Source organism: Perognathus longimembris, chromosome 9 (assembly GCF_023159225.1).
Source record: "Perognathus longimembris pacificus isolate PPM17 chromosome 9, ASM2315922v1, whole genome shotgun sequence".
Taxonomy (NCBI): domain Eukaryota; kingdom Metazoa; phylum Chordata; class Mammalia; order Rodentia; family Heteromyidae; genus Perognathus; species Perognathus longimembris.
Window position 1 is genome coordinate 11,560,853 of NC_063169.1, and position 23,257 is coordinate 11,584,109.

General features: G+C 44.8%; 1 protein-coding gene across 2 annotated transcripts in view; it reads right to left on the minus strand.

Annotated features, from left to right (window-relative positions):
• Positions 1-20,886: 20,886 nt before the first annotated feature.
• Positions 20,887-23,257, minus strand: part of Foxo3 (forkhead box O3) — a 107,142-nt gene continuing 104,771 nt past the window's right edge. For both annotated transcript variants that reach the window (XM_048353729.1, XM_048353730.1), the window contains exon 4: positions 20,887-22,063. The gene's annotated coding sequence lies outside the window, so the exon portion shown is untranslated. The remainder of the gene's footprint in view (positions 22,064-23,257) is intronic.

Below are 23,257 nucleotides of genomic sequence, written 5' to 3' on the forward strand. Positions count from 1 at the left end.
TTTCTCCCCATGAATTGTTCAGTTCATTTACACCAAACAGTTTTGTAAGTATTGCTTTTGTAGTTGTTTGTCTTTTTTACCCTGTGTCTCTCGATTTTGGTATTCCCTTTCAGTTTCCTAGTTCTAATACCAGTATACATGGTTTCCAATGTACTCAGATAAGATACAAAGATAGTGCAGGTACAACCACAGGAAGGGGATACAAGAAGATCACCAATAATAGAAGCTACAGTTACACATAGCATGTTGAAAGTAGTTACAACAGTGATATAACAATTGTTTCCATAACATGGAGTTCATTTCACTTAGCATCATCTTATGTGTTCATAAGGGTATAGCTATTGGGCTCTTGTGGTCCTCTGCTGTGACTTGCCTAAACCTGTGCTAATTATTCCCTATAAGGGAGACCATAGAGCCCATTTTTTTTGGGTCTGGCTCACTTCACTTAGTATAATTTTTTCCAAGTCCTTCCATTTCCTTACAAATGGGGCAATGTCATTCTTTCTGATAGAGGCATAAAATTCCATTGTGTATATGTACCACATTTTCCTGGTCCATTTGTCTACTGAGGGGTATCTGGGTTGGTTCCAGATTCTAGCTATGACAAATTGTGCTGCGATGAACATTGTTGTGCTGGTGGCTTTAGTGTGATTTTGTTTGTGGTCTTTTGGATAGATACCCAAAAGTGGGGCTGCTGGGTCATAGGGGAGTTCTATATTTAGCCTTCTGAGGAATCTCCATACTGCTTGCCAGAGTGGCTGAACCAGTTTACATTCCCACCAACAATGAAGTAGGGTTCCCTTTTGGCCACATCCCCTCCAATATTTGTTATTGTTAGTTTTTTCTTGATATAGGACATTCTTACTGGGGTGAGATGGAATCTCAATGTTGTTTTTATTTTTATTTTTTACTGTTGATTTTTTTTATTGTCAAACTGATATACAGAGCAGTTACAGTTTCATATGTTAGGCACTGGATACATTTCTTGTACTGTTTGTTGCCTCCTCCCTCATTCCCCCCTCCCCCATCCCCCTTTCCCTTTCCCCGCATGAGTCGTTCAGTAGATTTACACCAAACAGTTTTGCAAGTATTGCTTTTGTAATTGTTTGTCTTTTTTACCCTGTGTCTCTCGATTTTGGTATTCCCTTTCAGTTTTCTAGTTCTAATACCTGTATACATGGTTTCCAATGTACCAGTGAGTACATTTCTTGTGATATCTTATACCCTCGTTTTTCTTTCCCTTCCCTAGATCAGGTAGGCGTGTGTGTGTGTGTGTGTGTGTGTGTGTGTGTATGTGTGTGTATAATACCCAGTGTACCAAAATCATATACAATAACCAAGTAGGGTATGCCAAAGGAAATTCACCTAGAACTTTCAATGTAACGTCAACAATAGAATCCTCCTGTATCCTTCTCTTGGAGTTGTTTTAGCTTATCCTCGTCCTACATAGCTCTTGAGCTATTGTGATCCACTGATAGGTCTATTCTAGACCTTTTTATGTTTAGTAGTTGTTTGGTTTTAGATACATAATGTAAAGTTGCTGGCCCAAACCTATGGAAATATCATTTGAAAAGAAGTTTGTTGTTTTGCAGACCTGCTCTCCAGTGACCCCCCACTCCACCCTAACAGTCATATATCAAGGAGGCCATGTCCCTTTGTTCTCTGTGTTCTAGGCTTGTCTTGCTCAACATTATTTGTTCAAGTTCTGACCATTTACCTGCGAATACCAATATTTTATCATTTCTAATCTCTGTCTAGTATTCCATTGTGTATAGGTACCACATTTTTTGGATCCATTCATCTGTAGTGGGGCATCTGGGTTGTTTCTATATTTTGGCTATTGTGAATTGTGCAGTGATAAACATGGATGTGCAGATGTCTTTATGATATCCTGAGACCTGTTGTTCAGGATAGATGCCTAGTAGTGGTATGGCTGGGTCATAGAGTATGTCTATGCTGAGCTTTCTGAGGAACCTCCATACTGTTCTCCAAAGTGGTTGTACTAATTTGCACTCCCACCAACAATGGAGAAGGGTTCCTCTTTCCCCGCATCCCCTCCAGCATTTGTCATTGCCTGAGTTCAGAGAATAGGCCATTCTAACTGGAGTGAGGTGGTATCGCAGGGTTGTTTTTATTAAGGAAGATTATTTCTTTGGATTACCCTTAAATTTTTGCCTGAGCATGGAAGTGTTTTCAAAGCAGGTGAGTTTCCAAAGGTCCAAAGGTGTTTTGAGAGCAACCACATTCATTGATTCGTTCACTGCTCCTTCCTTTCAGTACCTTCCTGGGACATGGCTATACAAATGGCCATGGTATACAGATAGGTCTAGGGAAAAGTAGGTATCGCCCTGCCCTTCTGGCATTCATTGTTCAGCATGGAGACAATCATTGCGCAAACTTACCAATAAATACAGGGATGCAAAGTGTACCGAGGTCCTGAAGGAAAAGCATGGACTGCTACGAGCTGGAATAGCATGGAGAGCTGTAAGATGTGGGGGAAGACTTGGCACTGGGAGGTGGAGACTGAAAGCTAAGTAGGAACTGAAAGTGGGAGAAGGCTGGTAGGGCCTCATTTGAGGTGGCCTTCCTGGATGGAGAAAGCCTATGGAGAAGGCCTGAGTTTGGGAAGAATGGGGACATGTCCAATGCTCAGAATTCCCCAGCTGGTTAGAAGCAGACTTGGAATAAAGCCAAACATATCCAGGTCACCAATTCCAAAGTATATTGCTTTATGATCATGACTTAGTTCTAAATGAAAACACATGGGGTCTTTCTCAGTGTTATTAATTTAATATTATTGAAGACAAAGCCTTTGTCTTGGTAGCAGAAAGGCCTATGCTTCTGAAACAAACTATAGGCCTTCGTAATAACCTAAGAAAGACTACATTGAGTGAGATGCAGAGTCTACCCACTGAAGCATTGATTGTCTGTAGGAAGGCAACCTCAAAGTTCGTCTGTAGGACTACAACTTGAAAGGCTGGTGCCTCACCGTAAGCATTCCAGCATTTCTTTCAGTCTAGTATAGATCTATACACACAAACATATCCAAAATCTTTTAAAAGCCTATTTATTATTTTAATCTTGTCTCATCATTTGTAATAGTAAAGTCTAGAAATTAATTCTTACTGCTTTAGAAACTTCTATTAATTGTTTTCTTAAAAAAAGGATTGAAAAGCAGGCTATTGGAAGAAAGAGGGAGTTATACAGACAAGACTACCTTTGAACATAAGCATCAAACTTCCTTACCCAAAGATTCTTACCCAAGAACACTCGTTCTTGACTTGTTAAAGCCCAATAGCAATTAGCACCATTTTGATTCTTGGATATTAAATTCATTGAAGTACTCTAACTCCATTTCCTCCCCCTTTTGTGAATTTTTGTTATATATTTTAGTTCTATATACATTTCATTCTCAAGAAACTTTTATCCAATACTAATGTGCATTTTCCCATATGTTTATCTTTACAATGCTCTCCGTCCTTTCTATCTTTCCTTACTCTCATCTGAAATTCTTCTCCATTTACCTAAAAAAAACTCGACTGAGTTTCTCCTAAAATATCTACCATCTAGTTATGAATTATCTACATTTTTGTCTGGCTGGAAATGTCTTTATTTCCCTTTCATTTTCTGAGTGACATTTTCTGTGGGTATAGAATTTTAGGTGAGTGATGGCTGTCTTCCTCTTCCTTTTTCTCTTCTTCCTCCTTCACTTACACCTTATATTCCTGCTGCCTTTAAAAGAAAATGTCATTTCATTGTTCTTTGGCTTCCATTGTTTCTCTGGAGTGGTGGGTTGTTTCTTTGTTTAGTTATTGCCTTCAGATAGGGTCTCCCTGTGTAATCCAAGCTGGTTCAAATGTACAATCCTCCTTCCTCTACCTAACAAGTGTGGGGATTAAAAGTATGTGCACCAATTTTGTGGAAAAATTAGTTGAGTATTGAATTTCTGTTCATATTTTTGTCTTGCTTTATACTAGCTGCTTTCACAGTTCCTTTTGTTTTATCAGCAGTTTTGCTGTAATATGCTTCATTGTGATTTTATTTGTATCTACCTGCTTGGAGTTTATAGTACCTTTTGATCTGTGTCTTTATGTCTATTGTCAGTTTTAAAATCCTTAGCCATTTTCTCTTTAAATATTGTTTTTGTGACCTTGTTTTTCTCCTAAATTGCTACACAAATAATTATACTGGGTCTCTTTATCACCTAGGTTGTTTCCTGTATATCCTAAATATTTTTAAAACTAGTATACCTTAATTGTACAAGGGGAATTGCATTGTGACGTTCCCACACATGTATACAATGTTTCCCAGTCAACACCACCCCCTTTCTCACTCTCTCCCATTATTTCCCAAACTTAACAAAAATAGCTTATAAATGCAGTGAAGTCTGGGTATGTTCTTCTGACTTCAGCTCAAGATCATCTTTACTTATATCTAATCTGCTTTTAAGCCCTTCTGCTGAGTTCTTAAATCTATATTTTCATTTGATCCTTCTTGAAACAGATTCTACGTACACCTTCATGTGCTACAATACAACGTTTCAGTCAACAAAAGGCTGCATATATGATGATGGCCCCCAAAAATCATAATAGAGCTGAAAAATCCCTATCGCTTAGTATTTTTACTGTCCTTTTCCATGTTTGGATTTTTTTATGTTTGGATATTTTCTAAAGCATGAATACATACCAGTCATGTTATAATTGCCTACATTACTCAGTAAAGCATCATGCTGTATAGATTTGTAGACTAGAAGAAAAAGGCTCTACTATATAGCCTAGATGAGTACTAGGCTATCCCATGTGGGTTTGTGTAAGTACACCCTGTGATGTTCCCAGAAGAATGAAATCTCCTAATGATACATTTCTCAGAAAGTATCTCATTCCTAAATGGTACATGACTGTATCTTTATTTTTTTTATTTTTTTATTTTTCGGCCAGTCCTGGGCTGTGAACTCAGGGCCTGAGCACTGTCTCTGGCTTCTTTTTTGCTCAAGGCTAGCACTCTGCCACTTGAGCCACAGTGCCACTTCTGGCCATTTTCTGTATATGTGGTGCTGAGGAATCGAACCCAGGGCCTCATGTATACGAGGCAAGCACTCTTGCCACTAGGCCATATTCCCAGCCCCATGACTGTATCTTTAAATTGCAACTTTTTGTCTCTTGATTTTCAGTTATTTGATCCGATCTCCTAGTATGTCTGGTAATTTCAAAAATGGTAGTGCCACAAACTGTGAATAAAAATTTGTAGGATTAGGCTAATCTGGAGTTTTAGATGTTACCTTCCCCTAGATGAATTTGTTTTTGTTTGTGGCAGAAAATTAGCTATAAGAATTTATTTACTTTGAGACTGAAATGTTTCAGATCTGAACTTCAATCTCTATGAGTGCCTGACTGATTCATACTAGTTTTCCTACCAGTATATAATACTTGAAGATTCTCAGCTGAAAGACGGGGATGGTTACTAGTCCTTATTCCCTTTACAATACCTAATATTTATTTACTTACTTACTTGCTTATGTCAGTGCAAGGTATCTGCTCAGTGCTTAGCATCTCAGAACTGCTTTGGAATCAGCAAATGGTTTATGGGGAAATAACTACAGTTGTTGAACTGCTCACCTCTCTCTGTTTCCCTTTTCTTTAGCATCTAATATCTGTCTTAAATACACTCTAGTGCTTTCAAACAGATAGATATTGCCTTTTAAAATTTAGGTTTTCTAGTTATTCTTACAAGAAGAATTTGATTTAAGATGAGTCCATCATGGCTTAAAGCTGAAGTCTTCCCCAAGGAGTTAACTGGTTATGTACTATTTTAATTCCAGTTAATTTTTACTTTCCAACCTTTAGTGCTTTGTCACCTTTAAACTCAGTCCCACCTTCTATAATAAAAACTATAAGCATAACACAAATAATTGAGCCTTGGATAATTATTTTTCAAGCAATATCTTGTAATAGTAGCACTAACAATTACTGAGTGCTGTTTTCACATTTTATATGTATTAACTCATTCAGTGCATATGTGGACAGCTATCCATATTCATCAGTTACAGAATTTGGCCAAGAACAGGTTTTGGGTGAAAGATGACATAATTCAACAAACAAAAGCAAGGCCTAACTAAGAAAAGAGTTTAGCTGTTATCCAGGCTCTCAAATAAAGGAACGATAAAGGTAATCACCAGGCAGGCCTCAAGCACTCCTCCACTAGACGTTTCCCAATGGAGCAAAAGATGGATAATGAGCATGATTTCCTTCCACCATGTGCTTCCTAATGGCAGTGACTAGATATCTAAAGTAGGTAGAGAGAGGGAATAGGAGGATGAAGAGGAAGAGGAAGCCCTGAAGAGAATGTGTCATCTGTCCTTCACAGACATCAAACCATTGCAGCTTTGGCCATAAGAATGAGTTGGATAAGAGATATGTGGCAAAAATGGAAAGAGGGTAATATGGAACTGATGTCCTAAGACCCACGAAAAAGAAAAGTGAAGGGAAGACTAAGCCATTTGCTTGGAAAAGCAGTAATGGATGCTAAACCCCAAGCACAACACATAGACACGGCACTCCTATTTCGAGGGCTTCATTCTTGCTATTGGGAAAAAAAATCCTATTTAATTCTCTCTGTACTACCAAAAATTCTTGTTTTCACCAGTGGAGGCTTTATGCGGTGGTTGAAGCCTAGGCTTTAGAGCAAGTCTGCCTTGGTGAAAATCTTGGCTCTGACACTTAAAAGACCTTGGGCAAATCCTTTCATCTTTTTGAGCCTCAGTTTCTTCATCGTGAAATGAGGGTGATGATAATAGTTAACCAAGAAGACATGGGCTGCTGCTAGTGACGCACCTGGCAGAAAATGAAAGCAAACCTAAATATTAGTTATTACGTGGTTTAACTTACTGCAGGATCCTGGGGTTCTTCTTATGTTTTGGTTCCCACATTCAAGAGGCCGCCTCAGGAGAATTAATGATGGAAGGAGGCAGGAGACACGAGTGGTTCCTGGGTTTCATGGATGTACGAAGGAGTGTAAGTTTAATCAGAACATAGTTGTGAATATGGGAGGTCATTGGCCAGGTCTTCCTTCCAGTCCTCACTGCAAGCAGCTAGTTCTCTTTTAAGGACAGGGAAAATCTCTGCTACCTCACTCCACATCCTCTGGAGCTCAACTGGCTTACTGATCATGAAGTAGGTGTCTCCCCAGCCTTATGGTCAGAAGTGCTCCTCACTGGAGCACAGGAGCTTCCTCCTCAGTCAAGTAATAACAATCCATTGTCTAGCTCTCAATGTGAATTGAATTCCTGTGTCATCTATCCCATATGCCTTACTCCAATCGGGGATGCAAGGTTTGTCCTTCATGAAAGCCACGAAGCAAGAATAAGCAGAGGGATCTCACAGATGGTCATGAGTCAAAGATCCTCCCTCTACTTCCAGGGCTCACTAGCTAGCTAGGTGGCTTTAGGTGACTTAATGTCCTTCTGTCGTCCTTCAAAAGCCCTTTCTAGAGCCTCTGGCCCTGAAAAATGGCATCGATGACAGTGGTTTTGATGGAAAGACCTCAAGCCAGCCCAGACATCATCCACAGGGACATCAGTCAGCCCACACCCAAACAGACCAGGGCAGCTTTGACTATCCACCCCTTTTATCACTTCCCTTCCCTTCCCCGCCCCCACGTGAGGCCCCGCCCATCTTCAGGGAGACTGTGAGGGCAGCTGCTCTCTCCTCACCCGAGAGCCTGTCTCTTCACTTGCTCTTACAGCCCCCATTTCCTGTCTAGCAGATGTGTGATACAGTTCAAAGAAGCAAAGGATACTCTAACAGTTTTCCTGATTCCTTCCTCTCCCAATTGACAGTTGAACTGGCTTCTGGCCAAGCAGTTTTGTTCTCCACAGCCTCCCATATGTAAAAGTCTTGCAGGCCCCAGCCCTCCTGCCTGGAACATGGCGTCACCTCCTAAACTGCTGGTCAGGCCTCCCCTCCCCCGCAGGAAAGACAGCCCTGTGAGGCCGTGGAGTCTAATTAAGTGCAGAGGAAACAAACCATGGGCTTCAATTTTAAGTTCTGAAAATAGCAAAGGCCCAGGAATCATCTCTATGAGATGTTGTGAGAAGATTTGTCTCCCTCTGCTTGCTCAGTGGGCAGGAAAGGAAAAAGTTAACAAGGGCCTTGCCTCTTAGCCCAGGAGCCAAGAAGCCAGCAAGAGATGGAAGCTTCAAAGAGAGGAGAGCCCAGCCCCGAGGGATGGAAGATCACTCCCTCTGTCCCTACTTAACATCCTCAACCCTCATTCTACAGTGAACTGACACCCAGGTGTTCTGGGGACTGCTGAATGTATAGCCGAGGCTCCATGTGGCTAAGAATGATAAGCTCTCCCCACGGTTGGAGAAAGTCTCTGAGAAGATTAAACATCACATCACAGTTGCATGTATAATAATTCTCTAGAGGAGGAGGAAACACATCAACAAGTAGATCTATGGACATGAACACCTGCAAGTCAACTGGCCCAGTCAGATATTCACCTGACTCCTGTCCCTCTCTCCATCAGGCACGTAAATAACGAACCATACAAATCCAAGTGAGGGAAGGGGGTGGGCATGGAAAATGGGAATGGAATGGAGAAAGGGCCATCCACTTCGCCATTTGGGTAACTCATTGGCCCCTGGTTCATTCTCCTCCTCATTCTTCTCACGCCATCTTGTCATGACTGCCTCCTCCATTGAACTATGAGGCGTCAGCCTACAGATCTAGCGGTCTATTGTTTCTCCTTCCCTCTCCCGCTGTCCATCTCAGGGTCGGTATATGACTGAAATGCTGTGGCTTCTTTGCAGCCTCCCAGTAATAAATCTACTATATATTGTCGTAAGTGTCAAAGAGGTATGGAGTCCTGATCAAGAACTAGCTAGGGGGTTGGGGGTATGGCCTAGTGGCAAGAGTGCTTGCCTCATATACATGAGGCCCTGGGTTCGATTCCCCAGCACCACATATACAGAAAATGGCCAGAAGGGGCGCTGTGGCTCAAGTGGCAGAGTGCTAGCCTTGAGCAAAAAGAAGCCAGGGACAGCGCTCAGGCCCTGAGTCCAAGCCCCAGGACTGGCCAAAAAAAAAAAAAAGAACTAGCTAGGGCTGGGAATATGGCCTAGTGGCAAGAGAGCTTGCCTCATATACATGAAGCCCTGGGTTCCATTCCCCAGCACCACATATACAGAAAACGGTCAGAAGTGGCACTCTGGCTCCAGTGGTAGAGTGCTAGCCTTGAGCAATAAGGAAGCCAGGGACAGTACTCAGGCCCTGAGTTCAAGGCCCAGTACTGGCAAAAAAAAAAATTAAGTTAAATAAAAAAGAACTAGCTAATGAGTTAAGTACATAAGCTCACCTAGCCTGCCTTTTGCATGCAAGTCTATCCAGAGAGAAAAGCAGAACTGAAACAAGGCTCCCAGCATGCAGGGTAACTATGAAGTCAAGTGTTATGGGCCTGTGAAATACTAGGGCTCACTGCCCCTGAAGAACAGTTGGAATAGAAGATGAAGAAACCAACCCAAAGGGCAGAAATGCCTCCGGGCAAAGAAATCCATTGCCTGTATCTAAGGGCTACCCAGTGCCAAATGGCAGATCCCAGTCCCAAACCTGTGCAGCTCCTTCCTGGAGATAGCTCAACTGGCTTTCAATAAGTATCCTCCTGCCCCAGCTTCCCAAGCAGCTGGGATCACAGGCATTATCGCTGTGCCCACCCAGCACACAGCCTCTTTTTCGGCCATAATAGTAATAATAATAATGAGTGGCAGGGCAGGTGGGTGGTGGAGACACAGTCTACCCTCAAGTCCCAGCCCTGACTGTGCTGTGGAAACACTCTGTGGCCAAACCACAGAGTCCCCATTTGGAACATCCCATTTTCTAACCATTGCTGGCCCCACATCAATAACAACATTACCCCCACAAGAAGTGGCAAGCCACGGACTGTGGGAGCCACCCGTGCCAGGGCTCCGAAACCAAATCCAGTCACCAGGAACTCCCTCTGGAGTGTGAAATCATTCACACATAAGAAAAACGATGTTTGCAGCCCCATTTCTGTCACGGGAGACACCCAGGGTAGGGCCCTTCTCACAGCTGGGAGGCTGCCTCCTTCCGGGGCTGGCCCCTCTCATTAGGAACTAATGATCCCTGGCTGTGCCAGCTTCCAGGCCCTCCTTGTTAACCCCTTATTTTCCACCACCACTGCCCCCTCCCCCCAAAATGGAAAGAGGAGGTTGGCTGACTTTGGACATACACCAACCTCCTTCTGCTTCCGCTTGCTACCATATCTTCAGAACGGTACAAATAAAAATATCTGCCTCCCAGGATGAGGATGTGGCTCTGTGGTACTGGGGTGGCTTAGCATAGAGGTTCTAAGTTCATTTCCCAGCACCATGAAACAACGCGTCAACCCCTGCCTTTTCTTCTCTCCCTGCCTTGTTAAAAGACTACCCAGATGTGGTTGGGGAAAAACATTAGAAGATGTAAAGGCAAGAAGAACCAGGACATCTGAGAGACTTTCCATGAGAACACACCAAGCTGCAGGACCAGGAGGCTCCGTCAAGTCATTTTGGGGTGATTTTGGGAGCCTGGTGCCCAAAGCTCTGCATTTGTAAGAAGCAGACTGTGAAACCTCATTCTATGATTTTGATAGACTCTCAAGCTCAAAGAAGCTAAAATCCCACAACCTGGAGGCTAACCTGGCGTCCATTTGCAAGAGGCAGGCCAAGTGTTTCTCACAAGAGACTTTTCCCACTTACCACAACTCAAAATCTCACCAGGAGGCTGAGGCCTGAGAATCTTGGTCCCAAGCCAGTGCAGGCAGGAAAGAAAGTCCATGAGACTCACATCTCCCATTAAACCACAAAAAGCCCGAAGTGAAGCTGTGGCTCAAGTAGTAGAGCACTCGCTTGAGCTCTAAAGAAGGACAAACCAAACAACAACAACAACAAACCCCCAGCAATCCTCTCTACATCACCTTTATGATAACAATAAAACACTTTCCTTTTCTTAAGCCAAGCAAGAGCCCAGGGCCCTGAGTTCAGGCCCCAGTACTGGCACAAAAACAAAACAATACAAAAGAAAAATCTCACCACTCTAAACATTCTTTCCTCTTGGCTTCTGTGGTAGACAAATGGCACCAATTTTGAAGAATTGAATTCTACCGAAGTAGGCCTGTGTGGTGGCCCAGCACCCAGAGAGAGGCTCGGGGGGGTGGGGGGCTCCACCCTTACTCTCAGGGAGGAGAACACAGCATTTACAGCTCCAACTACCCTAGTGGGTGCTCTTTAATCACAGTCCTTCCCAATTTGCCCCACTGGGCACATCCTGGGGACAGCAATGTCCATCAGGAGAATGTCCATCAGGATCTCTCTCTCTCTCTCTCTCTCTCTCTCTCTCTCTCTCCTCTCTCTGTCTCTCTTTCTCTGTGTCTCCCCCTCTTGCCTCCTCTCCCTTCTCTTTCTCTCGCTCTTGTTCTATCATACACACTTGTGCGCACATACGCTCCCTGTACGCACGTGTGCACATGCACACACACACACGTACACGTGCTCTGAGCCCAGTTCCTTTCATTAGCTAAGCAGATTCCAGGCCGCTGCCGTCGCCCAGCAGTGCACCCCCTGGCCCTCTCGACACCCCACTCATGCTCTACCAGGGCCACCACGGGCCAGGCTGTGATTGTTTCACTTCTTTGGGACCCCAGTTGGAGGGACCCCTTGTTACGCTGGGTGTGTTCCAGGCCTGACATCACTGAGGGTGCATTCCTTCTGACATAGACACCCCTCAACAAGCCATTTTTCCCCACTCTGGCTGCCACCTCTCTCCTTCCTGCCCTGTCTGTCCCCAGCTCCATTTGTTCCTAGCTCCACTGCTGCCTCAGTTTCCCTTCTGCAGAATCAACGTATGAGTCACCTTCGCTCATAGATCTCTCCAAACCATGCCATCTCAACCCACGGCTGGGCTCCTCAATGCCCCATTAGTTTCACTGTGTGCTTTCAAATGCTAACGTCAGTAGCCACCCGTGGAATAGGAGCCAAGGAACTACACCTGTGGAGACGAAGACCTGGCCACGGGGAGTGCTCCTGATTTGCTTGAAGTGTGCACAGGACGTGGTGGGCATGCCCATGCCACCTGCACGGCCCTGCAGGCCGTGTGCATAGATTCAGTGTCACTAGCGACGACCCCAGGGGACTCCCTGTGGGGACTGACACTGGCTCTGCCGTCCACAGCATATTGCTGGCCTGGGTTTGTTGTGTGCGTGAACAGGGCCTCTCTCGGGGTGTTGTGCAGTGCGGGTGGGCGCCTACACTATGAGCAGTAAGTGGGGTGCTGGGGCACGTCTCCCCACCGTGGGAGGTGAAGCCAGTGAGCTCTCTGCGCCGCCCGACCGTCCTGGGAAGGTTGCCAGGTTTGTGCAGGGCCGGCGGGGGAGCAGGGCTGCGTGTCCATGCCCGGCTGGGCTGTCCTCCAGCGCCTTGCGCAATCTCACTATGAATAGATCTGGGTGTGTGTGCTTTGGGGCCCAAGAGACCAAACTTGTTTCTTTTTGGGGTGACAGCTCCCCTCTGGAATTCTGGGAGGTCAGGCTGCTGACTGGAGACCTGGGCAGTCCAAGCCGGTGGCGTGAGGGGAGGAGCGATGGCCAGACTGGATGGACCAGTTGCCAGTGTGTCGCCTGGCTGGGCAGAGATCACCTGCGTGCGCCACGGACTCCTCCCCGCCGGTCCTCCCGCCACCCGCACGCCACCCCCACCCAGCCGCCTCTCCTGGGGCACGACCTTCATCGGCTTACCTTAGGTGTGGACAGGGTGCTCGCAGCCTCATTTGCTGGCGCTCATGGTGTAAACCGAACCGCCAGAAGGCAATCTGGTCAACCTCGGTCAAAATGACAAAACCCACATCCTTTAACGCAGGGCTTCCGTGTTTGGGCATGCGTCCTACCAAGTACTTGCACATGCAATGAAAGGACATATATAAACTTGTCGTGATGTTATCTGTAATGTCTGGGGGAAAGTCTCTGGCTAAATCCATTGTGATCCATTAATGCCCTGGAATCCTATGTACCTATAGGAAAGACTGCAAAACCTCCCTGTATGAGGAAGCCATTCCCCAAAGCAATATGCCCAATATCATGTTGAATGCACTTTTTGTGTAATAAAAGAAAGAAAACATACTTCTATTACTTGGAGGTACATAAGACATTCTGAAAGGGCAAAAGGAACTTTGGTTTGGGAGGAACTAGGCAGATAGGGTTTAAGGATGGGAAGAAGATATTCTTTGTGTATATCTGTTCATGCTTTTCAGTCATTTGAATACATTATCTTTATAGACATTAAGATATAGTGCAAGGACTGTTGTAATTACTTTCAACATGCCATGTGAAACCGTAACTTCTATTGTTGATGATCCTCTTGTATCCCCTTCCTGTGGTTGTACCTGCACTATCACTGTATCTTATCTGAGTACATTGGAAACTGTATATACTGGTATTAGAACTAGGAAAGTGAAAGGGAATACCAAAATCGAGAGACACAGGATAAAAAGACAAATGACTACAAAAGCAGTACTTACAAAACTGTTTGGTGTAAACCAACTGAACAACTCATGGGGGGAGAGGGAAAGGGGGAGGGGGGCGGAGGAATGAGGGAGGAGGTAACAAACAGTACAAGAAATGTATCCAATGCCTAACGTATGAAACTGTAACCTCTCTGTATATCACTTTAACAATAAATAAGAAAAAAAAGATATAGTGCAAGGAAACAAAAATATTTTTAGCCAAAAAAAAAAATCCATATCAACTGTTGTGACGCACTTGGCACTTGTCTTTTGGGGGCACGTTTAGCACGAGCACCTTCTTCTTGCTTGAGGGAGTCAGCTGTGAATCTCGGCGGGAGGAGAGCCTCTCCTGGCAGGAGGACCAGAGGCTCCTCGCCCCGGCTCCAGGCTCGAGCTGCAGCTGGCTTAGATGCTTTGACTTTGGTAGCAACAGCAAGGGTACTGAGGAGGGGCTCAGAATATTGAGGCACGAGAATGATGTATGCATTTTAATCACAATTTTATATTGGCATATATTTTAAAAATGGCAATTTATTGTTATTATATTAGTATATAAGGCTATAACAAGGGAATAAAAGATGTACAAGAGTGTGTCTGATTTTAACTTGGTTTTTCTTCCTTCTTTCCTTTCTCCTTCCTTTCTTTCTTTTTCTCTGGCCTTTGTAGCTCAAGGCCCTTGAGCTTGCTAGGCAGACATTCTACCACTTGAGCCAGGCCTCAGCCCTCATTTTCTATGAATATGATGTTTTCATAATTACTACTTTAATAGATGTGTAATATTCTCTTGGCCTAATTAGGTATTGCCTATCCTATCATACTCAAGATGTTCATTGGCAGAAGCTAAAGAAAACCAGTTATGAAGGCACAAATTTGGACTCTTCTATTCACTGAGTAGAGTACTTTAAAACAGTGTCTTATCTCATTACTCCCCAATATTCATCTCCCACTTTATTCCTTATTCCCTCTAGTCTCAGAAGGAGTCAAAGCCAACCCACCCTACTTTTCTTTAAAGTTATAGTCATCATTTATCTTTCATAATTGTTGCACACTCCCTCCTTGATTAGTTATCATAGTACACAAGATAGGGAACTGAGACATAAACTCCCTTGCCTCCCTCCCCCAACCATCCCATGACTAAGTTTTTCCTGACTCCTCTTAGATCACCGTTTCTCAGTGGGATGCAAGGTCATGGGTTGTGAGCTAGTGAGCAGTCCTTGGACTTCCTTTAGGGCCTGTCCCTCTCAGTGTCCAGGGCCAGTTGGCAGACACCTGCAGCAGCTTCCTCGGCCTTTCCAGTGGGCATATACACATCGTTTCCTGTAGGCACCATGCTGTAAAAATTTCTCATTATCATGGCTTCTCATTTCCTCTATACCGTTCTTCTAGAACCCTCCTCACAGTGCACTCTAGGGTCTCTCCTTTTACAGGTCAGCTCTACCCTGATGCTTTCCTATCCCTACCAAAAATCAAAAACCAAAAAAGTAACATGTTCAGCATGAAATTTTCTAGCTGCCTGCTTTCTTTGCTTGACTCTTCCCTTGCATTTCCTTATATCAATATGTAAGGTTATAATAAAAGGACAATAGATCCAGTTTGGAGTCGTGTAAGCTACAACCTACTTACTACTCATCGTTTCCCAAGAATGCCTCTACCTTCCCTATCTCCCGTCTTTGTCCTTGAGAGTCAGTCCTGCTGACCTGTGTGTTTTAGCTGTGACTTCCTGGTCAGCCCAAGCTCTCATTCTGACTCCGTGTCCTGCTTTTAGCAGCATATCTGAGTTTCTGTCCTTCAAGCAGCATGCCAGTGGGCCTGCTTATTTAGCGCATGGCACCAGCAAGCACACTGCCCTATGGTGGGTGCTGAGGGTGAATGGAGGATCACAGAGCAGGTCCTATGCCAATCCAAAAAAGGGCATGGCGATTTCTCAGGGGGAATAGGGATGTTAATAGTGTGTTTCTGCCATGTCCTTAGAGAGGCAAAAACTAACAGTCCTGAACCATTTCCATGTGTTAGACGTCAGGCAGAACGATATACACGCACAATCTTTCCTTCTTCAGATTTTAAAAATTGATCGCCTTCATCTTCTAACTTTCCCATGAAGAAAATCAAGAGGGAAAGATTCTTCTCCAGTACTGCATGTCTAGCCATCTGATCTGGGCACCATTGCTCTCTTTGATGGAGATAAAGCTGAGGTGAAGTAAGTCCTCTCTCAGAGGGCTCTCCTTTCCACCCCCACCCAGACGACTCCCCACCCAATCTCAGCCACCTCCCAGTGTGTCCATTTCTGGGGAGTAGCTGCAAGCTGTGTATGTACGCAGCAGGGCGGGGGGTGGGGGGGTGGGGGGGTGGGAGGGGGAGCGGTGTGGCTGTGGATTTGATCTTCTTTTTCCTTCAGTCTTGTACTGCAACCGTGGTCTGACTGGCTGTTCTGTGTCCGGAGTCACTGCTGACTAAAAACTTCTCCCTGTATTTGCAAAACCCAATTCCTGAGCTGTGTTAGAAATGTCTAGATCTTTCCTTTTAAGCCAAGTGTTGAAGCAGAGCTAGTCACCAAGACTTCCCTCTTCTTTGGCAGGAGGGAGGGAGGCTGGTTCTGGGGCTTGATCTCTGGGCCTAGGTGCTGCTCTTGAGCTTCTTTTGCTCAAGGCTAGAGCTCTACCACTTGAGCCACAGCGCCACTTCCAGCTTTTTTGGGCAATCTATTGAAGATTCTCTGGACTTTCCTGCCTGGGCTGGCGTAAAATCATGATCCTCCGATCTCAGCCTCTTGAGTAGCTAAGATTCCAGGCCTGAGCCACCAGTGCTCTGCGACTGAGGCAGAGCAGGTGGTTCCACTCGCAGGAGAATCTCACGGAGAGTAGGGTCCAGGACCTGATTTTCTTGGTGTGTCAAGGGTCTGGCTATCACACCTCAACTGACTTAGTGATTGTTGATCATTTAAGTTGAACTTTTTGGTTGCATTGTTGCCTGTTGTTTTTTTTTTAAGAGAACTTTCTATTGAGAATCTCATGGTGATGGGACACCAGATTTCCATCTTTAATCTTTTGGAAGACAGGATCAGCTTGAGACATAATCTTGAGTATCTTCTCCAGTTGGTGGTGGTATGAGATGGAAAGGTTTTTCATTTGTACATAATTCAAACTATGGTAAGGGAAAAAGTGATGAAATCAGCCTCTCCAACAAAGAGCCAGTCCTCAGGACCAACTTTTCACCTCCTTGTGAACCAGACCCTGGGGTGGAGTGAGGTGGGGGACGGGGGAGATGCTCTTTAAGTTCATAGTTTTTGCAATGGCTGTTAAGAGATAGAATTCAGGCTAAGAATAGCTTTACTTAACTGAGGAGGCCCTAAGCATAGACAGGAAGGGAAGCCTGAGGCACTGCTGTGACTTGTGTCGGGCAGAAGGGCCCTACTAAGGATGGCTGTTCATTTCCTGGAGTCCCGTGAAGCTCTGGTAGGCTCCTCCAGCCACTGGCCGTGCTGAGCCACTGGTGCTCAAGCAAAGGCAGAGCTGACTCCTGCCTTTCTACAAAAAAAAAAGCTCCTGTGGGAAGCACATGACTCAGTGCACTGCAAGAGTGGCTATCGGCCAACATGAACAGTTCCATAAATCTGCCTTTATTGTTTGGTTGTCTGGAGAGGTCAAAATTGGGCCAGAGAAAAAGTTTATTAGGTTCATTTCGTTGACAGATCTCATAATAGAGTCAGCCCTGTGCTGCTGCTTCCAGCATGCAGTAATCCTATAGGAAGACCTTGAAATAAATTCAGCCATTTTATTCCGGGGGGGGGGGGAGAGGGACAATAAAAAAGACTTCCTGGAATAAGACGAGTATCATTGATGCTTTATTTACATGCGTCACCATTTCTTTTACAAACTAGATTATGGTTTTAAATGGAATACACAAGGCAATATCTACAAACACCAAGGAAAGTAAGCACTGCATCTCCACTTCGTTTGGAAAGGGGACAATTCCCAAATCAAACTGGTTTTGATCCTCGAGAAGAAAGGCGGCAGACTTAATTCATGGCAACATATGGTTATGTTAAAAATCCTCAGGAAGAATGCGGGATGATAGTGTTCGCTTTGAAAGAAAGGATGAAGGTGCTTCAAACCAAAGCCGAGCTGCTTGATTCTCAGGTGTTTGAATATGGCCATGCATGTTCAACTCTAGTTGCATTGGGTAGGAGCAAGAAACTGAAACAGATAAGACGGTTTTACAGATACTGTATACAGATTATTTTTTCATTCATGCAACTTTTTTTCTCTTAAAAAAAAGTTAAACATGTGAAGCCAAAATGCACAATACATTTTTTAATATCACTAATTTTCCTGGTCCTCTTTCACATTTACATTTCTTGTGGACATACTGTGATAGGACAAGTATACAAAGACTGATTGCCAAGCAATGAGAGAATTTTAGAGAAATCAGTGACCAGACACACAGTTGTTTGTTTTTTTTTGTTATTTTAAAGTGGCTACACAAGTATTTCTGGAGTATAGCAGACGCCTTGTAATCAATCATTCATCAAAAGAAAGTACATACAAATAAAATTAAACAAGAGGAAAATATCCCATCCAATTAACCTGTATAAAATGTTACCCACTTAAGATTCAGATCAAATATCACATACTCTCTTCAGGTACTTGGATGCTTTGTTTGAAAAAGAACTTCATTTTCAAAGAACAAGGGAGAATGGTGGGTGACACTGATCACGAGGCATTGTACTTACACCCTGACTTGTGGAACTGTAACCTCTTTGTACAACTACTTAAGAAAAAAGAAATCAGAATTTCATTTTCCCCTAGGGCTTCCCACAGACTCTGGGAGGGGTTGGCAATTTCGTACCTCTTTACCAGTGATTACACTTAATTTTTTTTTTAATTTTTGCTTTTCTTAATTAAAAAAAAAATACACCGAATCATATGGTGTTCCCTCAAATACAACAAGAAAAAAAAAAAGAGTTCAGAGCTATCAGAGTTTGCTTTTTTGCTTTTAGAGAGAAAGGGGAATAGCTTTATTTCCCATCAGCCTTTGACACCAGCATATGGAACAAAAGACTTGCTTTGTGACTTATTCCTGATGGCCTCTTCCAAGAGATTGAAATGCTTCTTACTGTTAAGTGGCTGGAGCTCCTTGGGGCGGGGTGACGTCTGTCTCTGTAACCCTTAATCTGGGTATAGGTTTAGAAGCCACCTGAAGTCACACCCTGAAGCAGGGTGTACCTGTCCTGAGTAGTGAGCCTCGGTGTCTTCTCCTCGGGGTGGGGAAGTGACACACACAATACTAGAACTCAACACCCAAAAGAAAACCCACCTTGCACTATACACGTATGCAGGATCCTCCATTAACAGGAAAGACAGACTTCGGCAAAGAATAATCGTAAAAATGTTTCAGCGCTCATATTGCGGAGGATGTGACGCAGGCAAACACCCTCGATGCATTCACAGTTCACGGGCACGCCGCACCTGGCACGCACACCTTGTGCCAGGCCAGCGCAAGCTGGGGGTAAAGCTCTTTTCTAACTTTGGTACAAGGTATCAGGTTCTGGAGCCCGAAGAGAGCCATGGAGTGAACCCCAGAGTGCATGTCTTGTCTCCACAATTAGGTACTCTGCTTCCTGACTTCCTGTCACCAGGTGGGTGGCTCCCTAGGGGCAGCTCACTGACCGAGGGGCTGGGGGTGACCCTGCATAGCTCTCGTGATTCCACATTGCAGCTGCTGGGCCTCGCCGGAAGGCTGCGATGTCATCTGAGATGCTTCAGATCACGCTGACGGTTAGGGACCGAAGACATTCAGAACGCTACACGGTGGCCCAGAGTTAGCCCACTCTGAAAGCGGGGACCTGATAGAAGGGACAGAGGGCTCAGCAACACCTCTGCCCACTGTATAAACTGGCTCATCTAAAGGAGTCTGGCCTTTGTGTGGAGGGGGAGGGGAGGAGACAGAGAAGCTGAGGTGGAGATCCAGGGGTCCCGACCCCTCATTATTGAACTCGTGCCTGACCCTCTCCGGGTGTGGCAGTGTCAGCTTTCCACACTACGTGTACACGCTGTGTGACTTAGCTCAACAAGCTTTCTCCCCGATACCCTGATCGGAGGCGGCCTTGTCCTCAGACCCACACCCTCCGTCTTCCCCTCAGCTGGTTCAGATTAAGTCATAATCTGCTCTTAGGACATTCTGTAAGACATTGTGCTCGAAATCCAACAAACATTGGAAAAGAAGAGGACACATGAGGTGCCACATGTCCGAAAGGAATTCTACATGGTCAAGCTGGAACACACTGGGGGTCCCAAGTGGCTCCGAGGGTCTTAGAGCTGCATAGGCAAGTAAGCTACTTTGTGAGTTCGTTCCTGTGAGCTCAGGAGAGCACTCTCAGGGCCTTCAAGCTGGAAGCACTTGGGATTCTCCCTTGTATCTGACCTTTATCCGATCTCGCTGCCCCCTCCGCCCTGCAAAGCCTCCGCAGTTCCTCTGCCCGGAGAGCACAGGGCAGGAAGCCGGGCAGGCAGCCTTCTTTCCCCCACACTGTACAGCAGACTACTAAAGAACCAAAGGAATGGCTAGCATTAGTATAAAGAATACGGTAAGCAATCGTGGCTCACTGACAAGGAGACCACGTACATAGAATACATATTTTTTAAAAATTATATATACTTTAAAAATGAAGATTATAAACATGTAGCAGTTCAGAGAAGGCGATATACTACAGGTCTACTGTAATCACAACTGCACAACAATTTACAGATTCTGTGAAAGGCAGGGTGAAACCAACAGGGCCACTGCTCAAATGTGACAATCAGAGCGAGGCGGAAGAGACGTGTGACAATACCAAATGGAACTCTTATTAGGCTAGGAGCTATGATCACCACCAGCATCATCCCCAGAGGAGTTAGAAAGAAAGGGGCACAGGGGGCCCCGGGTGGCCGGCGGCGGTGGGTGCACATCCGGGTCGGTGCCCACTGCCATGCTACAAGCATCAGCGAGAACTCAAGCGGGGAAGTCTGTGCCAAAACACCAGCCTGTGTTCCTAATGCCCATGCATAAGGCTCCATTTTTGTACTGTACATGATAAAATATACTTATACATTTGTATGCTTAATGCTTTTTACACAAAGAAAAAGTCTTTGTATATCACTTTGGAGAAGTCTGTTTATGCTGTGCTAATCAGAGCATCGTTACACCGATTTCATATGTACCAAAAGTGTTCCCAACTATTCTGTCTACAAAGGGGGTGATGAAGAGAATCACACTTTCCAGGTTAAACAGAAAGCACCTATACAGCACCATAACTTTTTGAAAACACAACGAAATGAAATCCATACAAGCAGGAAGGTTTTTAAAAAAAAATGTCTAAACTGCCCTATTTTTACTTCCATTGTATCTCTTATACAACTGCAACTTAAGCTTATGTTTAAAAAAATCAGTTTGTATGCTATTGCCTTTCACTCATACACTTCTACAAGATCAGATTCTACGCAGCAAGGCTGAAAGTAATCAAGGATGTGGATTTGAAATGGTGAAGTGAGACTTGTCCTCCTAATGACTTGGTGTGGCCTCTGCTCATAGCTCACTGTAAGCTCATTTTTTTTTCTGAAAAGCAAAACAAGACACATTGTTTTTCCTTTTTTCTTCTCTCCTGAAAACTGTGGCATTTGGCAAAGAGTGGATGGCTGAACTTACTGCTTTCCTGAAAAGATCTTAACTTCTAACCTACCAGCTCAAAACTGTCCACTGCAGTAGCTGAAGAAACTGATGAGAGACCAAGTCCCAGGTGACCGGCGGGTCTCCCCCACAGACCACCCTACCCAGAGGCTGAGAACCACAAACACGCGGGCTCGGGTGCGGGCTGTGCTGTGTCACCTACGCGTGGCTCAGTCCTGGACGGGTGTGCATAGCAAACAATTGTGCCATTGTTCAGTTTTTAGAAAAGGATATTTTGCCAAACAAAAGAAGAAAGAAAATCCCCCCCACCATCTAGTTTATATAATGTGTTAGTTTATGGAGTTCCATGGGCTCCAAAGCTAGTGATGCCCAAAGCCACAATGGTTTAACATTTTCCTTCTGTTTCTAAATGTGCCTGGGGAAAGGATGGTTAACATGTTAACAGAAAAATACTGCAAGTTAATGTGTGTGGAAAACTCAGAGGGTCAAAAGAAAACAAACACTAAACAACACTTAACACATCCCATAAACCATCACGCTATTGAAACACCACAGAATCGTCCGTGGGGGCTCCCGATGTGCTCTGAAGGAGACTGGGCGGTGCTGATGGGTGCTGTCCTCCGCTGGCAGGTGGCTCACCACCCCGTACCAGGAAGATTTTGCATACTTTATAGAGTTCTGTGCCAAGGGTAAGTGCTTCACCCAGGGTAAAGGGCTGTTAACAGTCTCTGCTGGGTTAGGAAAATGGCGCGGGATTCACAAAGGTGTTAAGCTGTAAACGGTCTCACTGTCCACTTGCTGAGAGCAGATTTGGCAAAGGGTTTTCTCTGTAGGTCCTGTGTCAGTTTGAGGGTCTAAAAGACAAGAAGAGAAAAGCAGATATCATTAAGGGCGTTTGAATGGCAACGGGGCACCCAGGGGCAGGTTCATGAGCTTCCCCCGGCTCGCCCGCCCCTGGGGCCCAGGCTGCACAGTGAAGCTGGTCTGCTACACACTTTTAAAGGGCTGAAAAATCCAAGGGCAAAGTGGGATCACTTTCCTTATTTCTTACTTGGTCCTTTATTATAAAATGCTCCGAAGTCGAAAAGCCCGTGGAACTAAGATGGTGCACTTTGGGGAGCTAAGGAGGGAAGGCACGCTGCGGATGTTCTGGTGGGCCCTGTTAAGTTAGGGATGTCTAGGGTATCGACTTTTGTTCTAAACTTGGGAACCCAGGGGTTTTCCCATGGTGCTTTCCCACTAAAGTGAGGCACATTTATCACCCAAAGCAGACACCAGCTATAGTTCTCTTTTCCCTGACACCCACCAGACACAGGTGGGCTAAGGCAACTTGCTCACCATCCTTTCCATCGATACCCTTGATGCCAAGGGAGAGGACACAGTCCTCCTACAAAGGCTCAGTAAGCTTGCACTGCACGTGATATGCAGCAAGGAGTTAAGCTATCTCTAAGTAGGCTATCTTGCAGAGAAAGAACACCAAGCCAAGCACATTGCCTACAAAACACAATGCTAACAATGAACAACCGCACCGTTATTTTGTTTCCAATAGTCTTCAATGGAAAAGACTGTTAGGGGTACTTCCAGAGCACTTACACAAGCGTTATCTGGCTTCCTGGCTTCGTGGGACCAACTGAGCCCAGCAAAGAGGATTAACACCACCAAAAAAAGTACATTCAGAGATGGAGCTAAAAGAACTGACATGACAGGTCTGAGACATAAGATCTTTCGTTTATGGAGACAGTGTTGGCTGTCATGGTAGTAAAGAAATGGCTACAGGCCAAGACATAGGTAAAAAAGTGGCCGTGCAGCATCACAAGCCCGAGCTCTTCTTACCACCAGGCAGGGTGACTCAATAATGAGCAATGAGCCACGAAGCTCACACACGATGAGGTGCATACATCTGCCCCGCCCGTGGACGCAACACATGTCCATTTGGAATTTCCACCAGTGTTCTTGGGGCTCCAAGCTCTCCTGTGTCTGTGGGGTAATCTCACCTTCTACCATCAACATTTGCAAAGACGGCAAGAATGATATATATTAATGGTTAT